Source organism: Oryx dammah, unplaced genomic scaffold (assembly GCF_014754425.2).
Source record: "Oryx dammah isolate SB20612 unplaced genomic scaffold, SCBI_Odam_1.1 HiC_scaffold_19, whole genome shotgun sequence".
Classification (NCBI taxonomy): domain Eukaryota; kingdom Metazoa; phylum Chordata; class Mammalia; order Artiodactyla; family Bovidae; genus Oryx; species Oryx dammah.
In genome coordinates this window covers 4,009,855-4,020,795 of record NW_024070203.1, presented here as the reverse complement: position 1 = coordinate 4,020,795, position 10,941 = coordinate 4,009,855, and the positions used below count along the sequence as shown (strand labels likewise).

The 10,941-nt window shown below is 40.4% G+C and overlaps 1 long non-coding RNA gene and 1 other non-coding gene across 2 annotated transcripts; both read left to right on the top strand.

Annotated features, from left to right (window-relative positions):
* Positions 1-2,602: 2,602 nt before the first annotated feature.
* Positions 2,603-3,369, top strand: LOC120878673. The gene is made up of 2 exons (XR_005724605.1): positions 2,603-2,675; positions 2,852-3,369. It is a non-coding gene; the product is annotated as an uncharacterized LOC120878673 (long non-coding RNA).
* Positions 3,370-8,032: 4,663 nt separating this feature from the next.
* TRNAR-GCG lies at positions 8,033-8,105 on the top strand. Its single transcript has one exon. It is a non-coding gene; the product is annotated as a tRNA-Arg (tRNA).
* Positions 8,106-10,941: the final 2,836 nt, after the last annotated feature.

Here is a 10,941-nt window from a genome sequence, read left to right as displayed (position 1 = left end):
ATGATCATATTAATAGATTCAGAAAAAAACTTAATTGATTATATTCAACACTGTTCATGATTTTCAAAAAGAAAAAGCAAAGTCTTGGCAATTTCAGATTAGAAAGTGTTTTTTTCTCTTTCTTTTTCATTTTTTAAATTATGAAAATATTAAACACTTATAGGAGACTTGGAAAATGTAGAACAAAGTAACATATAGTTCCACGATGTATTGCAATTATTTTTTAAACAGATAAAGATTTTTAGTAGGAGTTTCAATATCAAACTCTCAAAAGTTAATGGGATGAATAAATAGAAAAGTAGAAGGATGCAGTGCCCCTGAAAAACAGACCCAGGTGCTTTTTAAGCTGCTGCTTGTGTGCTGGGACTCAGAGCAAGCGGGCTTGTGCAGGAGCCCTTAAGGATGGAGGCTTGATTTCCCACAGCCCTCAGGCCCTCCTGGAGATGGGCCCTGCTGGCTTTCACAGACAGGTGTTATGGGAACTTGTCTTCCCAGGGCAGGCCTCCAAGGCTGGCGAGCCCCACAAGAGACGTGGACCCCTCGCTCCTCGGGGTAAGCTTCTCGTCTGTGGCGTCCCTCCCCTCGTGGTCAGCATGCTAGGGGAGTGGCCTCTGACTGGACCGCTTCTCTGTGCTTCCTGCCCATCTTGACCTGGCCTTGCCTTTAGATCCTCGGGTGTGGAACATCTGTTCTCCTGTCTTCAGGCCACCCATCCTCAGAGATAGTGTCTCATATGCAGTTGTAGTTTTGGTGTGTCTATGGGAGGAGGTGAGCTCAGGGCTTTCCAGTTCACCATCTTGATCAGGAATCCTGAAAGAACTTTACTTAAACTTTTCTCAAACACATGCTGAGTTCCCACCTCTGTGAAAATCCTCAAGAATGGATGCCACACTTCAAAGCTTTATCCATTTTAGGAAGAGCCTTGCACACTAAGCGGATGTGGAGTTAGCAGGAGAAAACAGATCCTGCCTTCTAGCTTCTATCAACATTGGAGGGGCAGTATTGGGAATGAGTGTTCTTACTTTTGAACTTATAAAGTTCAGCTGTTATTGGTTCATGATGAGGGAAACCTTCTGTTATTTGTAATCCAGTGGCCCACAGAGAGTTCATGTGACTGATACGGATTTGACTTTTCAGATTTGATAACAGTAGGGGCCTTAGGAAGTGGGAGGCATGTGTGTGTCAAAATGACGAAGGACACAGTGGTCAATCAGGGGCAGGACAAAAAATGCATAAGGCCTTCAAACAGCTTGCAAGGCCCTGCATGAAGAATTATCCTTCCCAAATGCCAGTAACACTCTTTTTCTGACCTCATTTTTCCAGCATGCATATAAATGCACTGACTTACAACTTTAGAAATAAACCCCGAGAGTCGAAATGGAAATCTCCAAGGCTATCACCTGAAAAACTACAACAAACACAATTCTTCAATGACGAGACCCTCTAGATACATTGGGTTAGAACACTGCTGCTGTTTTATTTCTGATTTCCTACAGAAGCTACACTGATGCCAAACTGTCATCCTGCACCTACAGGCCATGCAGACACATGTCTCTTTGCAGACAGACCAGCCTTCAAGTCTGTTCCAAATTTCAGAAGAGGCCTGCCCTAAAGGGGTGAAACACTTATTCTAGAAAAATAGGGAAGCTGTTACTGACCTTATTAGCATTCCTATATGAAATTTTGTTGTGAAACAATTATAAAATAAGACCCTATGGCTTTGGGGAAGACTTCATAAGGAATGAGCTTGGGATCTTAATAGGAAATTGGAGTAAAACTTTCTCCTGTGCTTTGTGCAGTTCAACACCTTTATCTATTAATAGCAGGTCGGTATTAACCTAATGATATGAGAGCTTTGTACAAATACATTTTAACATTTGACGGGAGACATATAAATGTTACTGTGATTTACAAATACATAAATTATTTTTTCTTGTTTTATGACACCTCATATGCACTGAGATTCATGTGGAATAATGTATTTTGCATCATATTAAAATCTGAGAACTGAATTTAAATACATAGCTTTTAGCAGATATGTTCTTCTTTTGGAATTATGTTCCGTGTTGTTAATCCTTGTTAATCAAAAGTTCATATTTCTTCAGTTATTTTTCTTTCTTCCTAATTTTTTAGCCTGTGATATTAAGCACTCACTGAGATGACTTAGTGAGAGTCAGCTTAACAAGGTCTCTGTAAATAGTGGGAACTGGGTGGAACTATTAAATACACCCCAGGTAGCAAATGTTATCATACTGCAGAAATGTTTAAATAGAGATTTGGAAGAGTACTTTCAAATGACCTACCTAACTACAAACACTTTTCCTTATTGTTCACATATGTTAAATGAAAGTCAGCTATAGAAAAGAAATCCTGGGGACTTTTCACATTTGAATATGTATCAGTTTAGGATATTGTTCCGGCCACTGTTGTTTTGCAGCCAGTATTGTACTGTCTGTAGCATAGTCTTCAGACATAAATGTGTGGAGATATTCCACTGGGTATATTTTTCACGTTCACCTCAAAGTATCCCCTGAATGCATATCAGTCAGAGAACACGCTTACTTTTTTGTCTCTCTTTTTGTTTATCTCCTCCTTAGGCTACCGAGGACAGAAGGGAGAAAGGGGGGAACCGGGAATTGGGCTTCCAGGGAGCCCGGGTCTTCCTGGGACTTCAGGTAATAGTGGTATTATCTTCGCCACATGAGCCAGCCTCCAAAAATTGGAGCCGTGCCTGCTCCTTGTGGCCCTTTGGTGTTGGTCCAGTTGACACTGAATGACTCATGTTGGGTGGAGGGAGGGAGGAAGATCTGTGTGTTGACCTGTATTCCGATGGGGTCTTTTATTTCATTAGCTCCGGGCTTGCCAGGCTCACCAGGTGCCCCAGGGCCCCAGGGCCCCCCAGGACCTAGTGGAAGATGTAACCCAGAAGATTGCCTGTATCCCATCTCACATGCCCGACAGCGATCAGGTGGGAAGTAACCACACCCCAGGAAGACCTGATGCCAGTCACCTCTCCTTGCTGTTGGAGCTTTCTTAATACTGTCAGACCCTCGTGATCGTGGGTGACTTTTTTTTTTTTTTTTTGGTGTAGGCCAGACATTAAAAACAAAAATTGAAATCCTATTCCTATAGTAACTGTGATATCAGCCTTTTTAGAATTTTTTCCAAATTCATTCCATGTCTTGCTTCACCATTATTATGATTTTTCTTCAGGGTTTTCTATGAAATATGCAAGCACATTTTATCATTTGTTCTTCTTTAAGAGAAAGTGATATCTTACGATTTAGTAGACTGATGGTGATGTACATTTTGTAGTCTTATCAACTTGTATTTGGCCTTTCATTTCTGAATTTTAAAGTTTCAGACTTATCTGGAAGTTTCCTTGGTATTTAAATTTACTATCATTGCTGACAATTTCGTTAACTTTTTTGATATAGTGCATTGCTCCTGCTGAATGTTTTTGACTACTTTTATAGCTTAAGAATTCTTATACCATCCTTTATCCATTCTACTTATGTAGAGAAATAGATAGGCAATAAGACCTTCATAATTTAGATTCTGGAAGAAAACTCAGGAGGCTGTCTTATTAGGGAGCCCAAAATCCTACCAGAGCCAACTACTGAAATGATTTTGTTGCTCCTGTGTAATGAGCTCCAGTCAAAGCAGTCCCACCAGAATGAGTGTGTCCTGCGTAAGAAGGAAGGAGCGAAATCAAGGCCCAGCACTGTGGCCCCTTTGCCAAGTTTCTCATTTGGGAAACAGAAAGCTGATTTTTCTGGGAGGTGTCTGGTGGTGAAGGCACCCAGCTGTCTTTAGTACTTTCAAAGTTTAAAGGGCCTCGCAGAGTCTTTGGGCCCGAGTCCATTAGCCTTCTGACCTCATGACTCTCAGACGTTAAGAACCAGCCATCAGAACAAAGGACGGGACTTCTAGCAACTGGAAAGAAACCTCCTTGTGCTAGAAGATGAGTGTGTGGTATCCACGGATGCATATCAACAAGCTGAAGCCTGGAAGCTTATAGGAAGAATGATGCTTCTCAGAAGCTGCAGCTAGAGGTTCAGGGCCATGAAGGAAATCCATGAGACTGAGCGAGCACTTCAGGGGCACAGACACTGCCCAGACCACATCCTCTGACCGGGAATGAAAACGTGTGATTGCCAACCAAACAGCCGAATGGTAGTTTCATGGCCTGGCCATACATTATTTTGAGAAACTGTTGGTTGAAAATGATTTCCTGGGGCCGGGTAGGAGGATGTTGTTGAAATCTGAGTGGCGGGTCCTAGGGATGCCGACAGTGTCCACCCCACCCCCAGCCCCCGTCCCGCCCCAGACATCTGCCATTGGGGCAGATTGTGAAAAGCTGTGAGCACTGTCTTGTGGGCAGCGTGCCTCCATAGAGGCAGCTTTGTTCAAATGCACCCCGGGTTTGAACTGGTTTTCATTATAGTTGGATGAACTGATGGTCAGGTATTATCTACGTGGCTGTGCATATGTACAACCTTTTTGTTATTTCATGTTGAAAGATGCTGTATATTTCACTTCCAAGTTTATTTATTTTCATTTCCAAGGTCATTTTATTTATTTCAAGTGTTGTTAATTTTAAATTTATTTTCTCCTTCATTTTCTTTCCTGTGCAATACCTACAATGGTGCTGTGTTTTAGACTGACACAATCAGAATATACATATACATTTTCTTAGTAAAGTGATCATTTATCCCCACAAAATGTACAGAGGTCTAAAATCTGGTGCTATGTGTATATCTTGAGCTTTTAATTTGTGGAGCTTTAATTTGTTGAATTTTCTGAACGCTTACAACTCCTCTGCCATTTATTAATTTACTTGAATTTGTCATAAAGCTAAAAACATTTTATATGTTTTCAAAGATTATTTTTTCATATTTCATATGTTTGCTTATTGTTTTGCTTCTTTGTTAATCCAGAAGTATTTATTTTAGCATTTTACTGCTTTCATGAACTCTTTTGTCAATGGTGATCAATGCATTGTTTTCTTGGAGTCGATCCCTTCACAGACGCAAGAAGACTCAGTTCATTTTCTTGTTTTACAAATTCTGCTCATTTTAATTCCAGAGAATATTTCATGTGTCCTTTTTACAAATTAAGTATTTCAGAACCTTTCTTTTTCTAAATTCCATTAATGCTGGACTGGTTTATTCCTGTTTCAAGGGTCTGGATTTAGTCAGGTGATTTGAGTTGATGCCAATTATAAACTTGACTTGTCACAGTGACTCAGGTCCTTTCTAAACAACTGACATGTGTGATTCAATCCTACTTGGGCATAACCAGAGGAAAGAGCTGCATCGCACGGAATGAACTCTGCTTGGCTGCCTGTGCAGGAGACGCAGCAAAGAGCAGCAAGGACTGCATCCAGCAAACGCAGCGCCAGTAAACTGAAGACCTGGCAGTTGCCCGATTCTTTTAACAAAAAGAAAGTGGATAATTAAGGCCCCAAACAGGGTGTGAAGACTTCCCCCAACTGCCTTGGTGGTGGCCAGTTCTCTTGTCTCATGTTGTTCCATTCCAGAACCTTTGTTCCCTTCCACGCAGAAGTCAGCAGTGTCCACAGCAGAGAAAAAGAATGACCACATTTCATGAGTTATCTCTTGTCTGGACTCCACACAACAAAGTATGTTCAAATACAAAGTAATTGCAGGCCATGATGGCAACAGACTTCTCATGTAGCACGAGTGATAAAGAACCCACCTGCCAATGCAGGAGACACAAGAGACACAGGTTTAATCTCTGGGTCGGGAAGGTGCCCTGGAGGTGGGCATGGAACCCACCCCAGTATTCTTGTCTGGGAATTGCATGGACAGAGGAGCCTGGCAGGCTGCAGTCCATGGGGTCGCAAAGAGTCAGACATGACTGAAGCCACTTAGCAGGCACACACATGATGGCAATTAAAAGTTGTGTGTTTGCCCTACAGAAGTATGTTTGAATTCCAGTCTAACATTTTGTGTCAAGATCAGGTAACACTGTCAGATAGAAATCCTTCTGTGCAAAGAACAAGATTTGACTTCAATTAATATTTTTGGCCTTTAGAAACAGGAAGAATAATTCATGACTTTGTTATTCTTTTTTTCTGCTGAAGACATTAACCATTTTTCATAACTGTAACAGAAACACAGCCAGTCTTAACCTTTGAAATTTTTCACCTTATTATCAAAGTAGTTTAATTAATGACTTTAAAGTACTGATAATCCTATATGCTTATTTCTATGTTTCATAACATTGTTGAAACTTTAAAATTTTAGACACTTTTATGATAGAGCATCAGTAATTATCTTAAGATATATTATCTGTGAAAGATGTCATTTGATGTTTGGATTATAAAATGATTTCTTATGAGTATGTTTTAGGAGTTAAATAAGATTGAGCTTTTCTGCAGTCTTTCTCCGCTGTAGAGAACCTGTGATATATCACCTTTTGTCCACAAGATGGTGTCTTAAGCAATTTGTATCAGAAGAATTGAACAGATTTGCAGAAACACAAAAGGCTAGAAACAGCTGAGCAGACAACTCCATCAAAACCTTTGCTTTTGCACATACTCTTTTTTACTTTTGTAAATAACTTCTTGTTGATTTATGTTTTGTTAATGTATGTTTTCCTCACTTCAAGTATCTTCATGAAGCAGGCACAATCACATTTGATTTGTTGACTGTTTCAGTTTTATTTCATAAGTATATTTATATGGCTAGCTAACTGGAAAATTTCAGTTTGTATGCTACCCTCATATTTTAGTGATTAACATGAAAACACTTGAGTAATCATGTTACCTATTAAACAGGATAGAAAGTCTCTTTTGGCAAATAAAAAGCATTTAGCTTATCACAAGAAGTAGACCATTCATAGAATTAGACAATGTCCAAATCTTCATATTGTTCAAAGTACTTAAAAGTTTACAATGAGATTTGTATAATTATATTTTTTTAGAAATGTATCACTATTTACAAAAGTTAAGATAAGAAACACTATTTTTCAAAATACCATTTAAACTTTCCTAACATTGGCAATATCCTGATATTGAGAATTTCCAGGTTAAGTTATATGCTTAAGGTTTTTCCAGTGAAGTCTCAGAATAGTTTTGCAGATTTTTTCATTGCTCTTGTTGTTAAATTATTTTTCACATTTGTCCGTGTCCACCTTCTTCAGACACACGGTTTAATGTCATTGTTTCGCAGTGTCCATTAAACGCTAGTGTGGAGGCTTGGACCCCCTATCATAGCCCTCTCTCATACAACTTACACAGCCTTCCAAGAGGGAGAGGTATAAACTGAATTTAATTTTGTCTTTTATGCCTATTATTTCAAACTGATTTAGCCCACTGAATTGTATTCACTCATTAGTTGACTGGTAAAGGTAGCATTCATGACATGAAACGTGTTTAACTACTGGGAGTCTCAGGAAATAAGACAGATTAATGACCTCAGACTTGTGTGCTGTGTCTGCAGCAGTACCCCAAACACTTCACTCAGCAAAACTGTGACAGAGTAACTGCTCGAGTTAGTTAAATTGAATGAAAAACCAGGTGTACACAGAGAAAAGTCATCCACAGGAGCAGACCCAGAATAGCAAAAATTTACCTCAAATTTCAGTTCAGTTCAGTTCAGTCGCTCAGTCATGTCTGACTCTTTGTGACCACATGAACCACAGCGCACCAGGCCTCCCTGTCCATCACCAACTCCCAGAGTTTACCCAAACTCATGTCCATTGAGTCGGTGATGCCATCCACCATCTCATCCTCTGTCGTCCCCTTCTCCTCCTGCCTTCAGTCGTTCCCAGCTCCAGGGTCTTTTCAAATGAGTCAGTTCTTTGCATCAGGTGGCCAAAGTATTGGAGTTTCACCTTCAGCATCATTCCTTCCAATGAATATTCAGGACTGATTTCCTTTAGGATGGACTGGTTGGATCTCCTTGCAGTCCAAGGGACTCTCAAATTTAGGGCAGGCTTATAAAACCAAGCTGTCTAAGAAAAATCTAAATGGAAAAAATGCTGTGTTCAGAGCCAATAGTCTTCCCTGATACCTCAGTTGGTAAAGAATCTGCCTGCGATGCAGGAGACCCTGGTTCAATTCTCAGGTCAGGAAGATCCCCTGGAGAAGGGATAGGCTACCCACTCCAGGATTCTTGGACTTCCCTGGTGGCTCAGCTGGTAAAGAATCTGCCTGCAATGCGGGAGATCTGGGTTCAATCCCTGGGCTAGGAAGATCTCCTGGAGAAGGGAAAGGCTACCCACTCCAGTCGGAAAAGGCAATGGCACCCCACTCCAGTACGCTTGCCTGGAAAATCCCATGGACGGAGGAGCCTGGAAGGCTGCAGTCCATGGGGTCGCTGAGGGTCGGACACAACTGAGCGACTTCACTTCCACTTTTCACTTTCATGCATTAGAGAAGGAAATGGCAACCCACTCCAGTGTTCTTGCCTGGAGAATCCCAGGGACGGGGAAGCCTGGTGGGCTGACATCTGTGGGGTTGCACAGAGTTGGACACGACTGAGGTGACTGAGCAGTAGCAGTAGCACCCACTCCAGTATTCTGGCCTGGAGAATTCCATGGACTGTATAGTCCAAGGGTCACAAAGAGTCGGACACGACTGAGCAACTTTCATTTTCAGAGCCAATGGTTAGTGATATAGGTTACAACTCCAGGAGTTAGCTACTTCATGAATTTGTCAAAAGAGAATACTAATAAAGTAAGAGATTTTACTAAATTTAGGGGTAGTTAGTAAGATTTGAGTTTATCAGAAGGGTGTGTGTCGCCTGACAAGGATAAGCATATGGGTGTAAAGATGCTAACTGCATCACAACGTTTTATTTTGCTCTTTTATTTATAGTACATTTTAGGGATAAATATTTTTCAGTGTATTAATGTATTTAAATTCAGATTGTTTTATGACATATTTTTAAACTATTTATTTTTAAAATAAGACTTCGGGTGCATTCTGTCCATTCTTTTTATTCTCTATCTTACCTCATCAAGCTATGTAAGGTTTAATTCAACATACTGCTGTTAAGTGGAATGGCGCTAGGTTTATGCTAAATCCCACGTGGTTATACTGCTTTGAGGAGTTGAATCCTGTATTTTTGTGTTGCATAATGAGTTTGTCAGTTATCTCAGCAATAAAGGATTTGACCCTTGATCAGGGAGTCCTGAGGTGCGATTGTTAGCAGCATCTCTTCTTTAGCTGAAGCTCCACATTTCAGCCTTCCTGACGGGGGTCAGCCACAGGGAAGCTGCAAGCACACTCACCTCCCAACCATGAGCCCACGGATGCCAAGGAGCGTGCAGACTGGCCTGTTGCAGGGCCTATGTCAATACTACGCTCGTAATCCTACTTCCGTTTGTCACATGAATCCACACTTAGCTTGTAAGAATTACATTCACAGCCCAGCTCAGGGGCAGCTCATCAAAAGCTTGGTCTGATGAATGTGGATGAGAATTAAAAGCAGAAACAAGAGAATATCCAGGCCTTTGTGACTTGGGTCACACATGGTGATTTCCTCACTAAATCATGTGGGCTTGAGCAAGATGAGAAATGTCAGAGTTAACTTTTCTAAGAAACATAAGCTCTTCCATCCTGAGAGATCGGCCATCGGGTTAAATACACAGCGTGTCTCTTTAACAGAAATGAATCCCATCAAAACCTGCCAGTGGGTTTAGATTCCTGCTTAGACTGGGAAACGATTTACAGAGTTCCTAACGATCCTCACCCTCAGGTCCCTCATGAAGAGTAAAGTAGCTGTGTGCTCTCTACAGGATAGTCTGAAGTCTTTTCACACAAAAATCTTCAACAGGGAGGCCAGAGACAAATTCAGACAAACCTGAAAAGAAAGTTCCCTGGAGCCAGTTCCTATCATCCTCTTTCTTTGTGGGTATTCTTAGAAAATCTGGCCTCAAGAGCAAGATGTGAAGGGACCGTTATGGAGAAAGTTAGCATGGATTCCCATTTATTAAGATCAAAAATAGGATCAGATCCTCTTCCTGATAACCAGATATATTAAACTGTATGACCAATTCATGCATTATACTTCCTCTAGTTAGTTCTTTAAAGAGCATTTGGGCATGTGTATCTATAGTCATATGTTCTTATGGTAAACCAATTCTGATTTAATATTCACTGAGCCATATGAATTAATACTGCCGTGTCCCGAATCAAACTCACTAACAAAGACTCAGTACATAGCTGAAAAGTACCAATTTTACTCTAAAAAAAAAAAAGAGAGAGAGACTTGACCTATATTTATTGAAAACAAATGTTCGTTTTCTAAAAAGATATTTTAAATAATTTACATCCATTCCCTGTTTGTAAACAGCAGGATTACTTTTTGGCTAGTGCTTTTCTTAATATTGGTTTTTCACACCTTTTGCCAGGGCTCCCAGAAAATGTTTAAAAACCATTTTCTTGATATTTAGTGTGACTGTATGTATTTCTAATGATCTTCCCCCTGTATTAGTTTATTTTTAAACTCAGACATGTTAATTATCAGAGAAGCTGTAACAGCCAAAAAAATAAAGAATACCAAGATTTATCTTCTAAAGCAGGGATTTACATTAAGCTTATTTCAGGTTGCAAGTAAATCAGATTTTACTTATGATGTTTAAGGATAGCAATATTCATGTAGTTAGCTTGAAATAGTGTGTCCATAAATAATAAAATCAATCAAGAAACTGATACGACTACTCATTCATCCCCTTCTGCTAGACAAAGGCAATGATCCCAGACTGTGCTGGGGAATTTATGTGTTCAGTCACCGGGAAGTGATTTCCACAGTTCTTACCCAACCTGTCAGATCTGTGGGATGGAAATCAGGCCACAGTGTCACAGTCGCACTGGCTTAGAATTAGATCATCAGCCCTTGAGTAAGTAACACGCACGTTTCTAACCACCTGTAACTACGCCACACTTTTCTCAGCAACTCAGACACC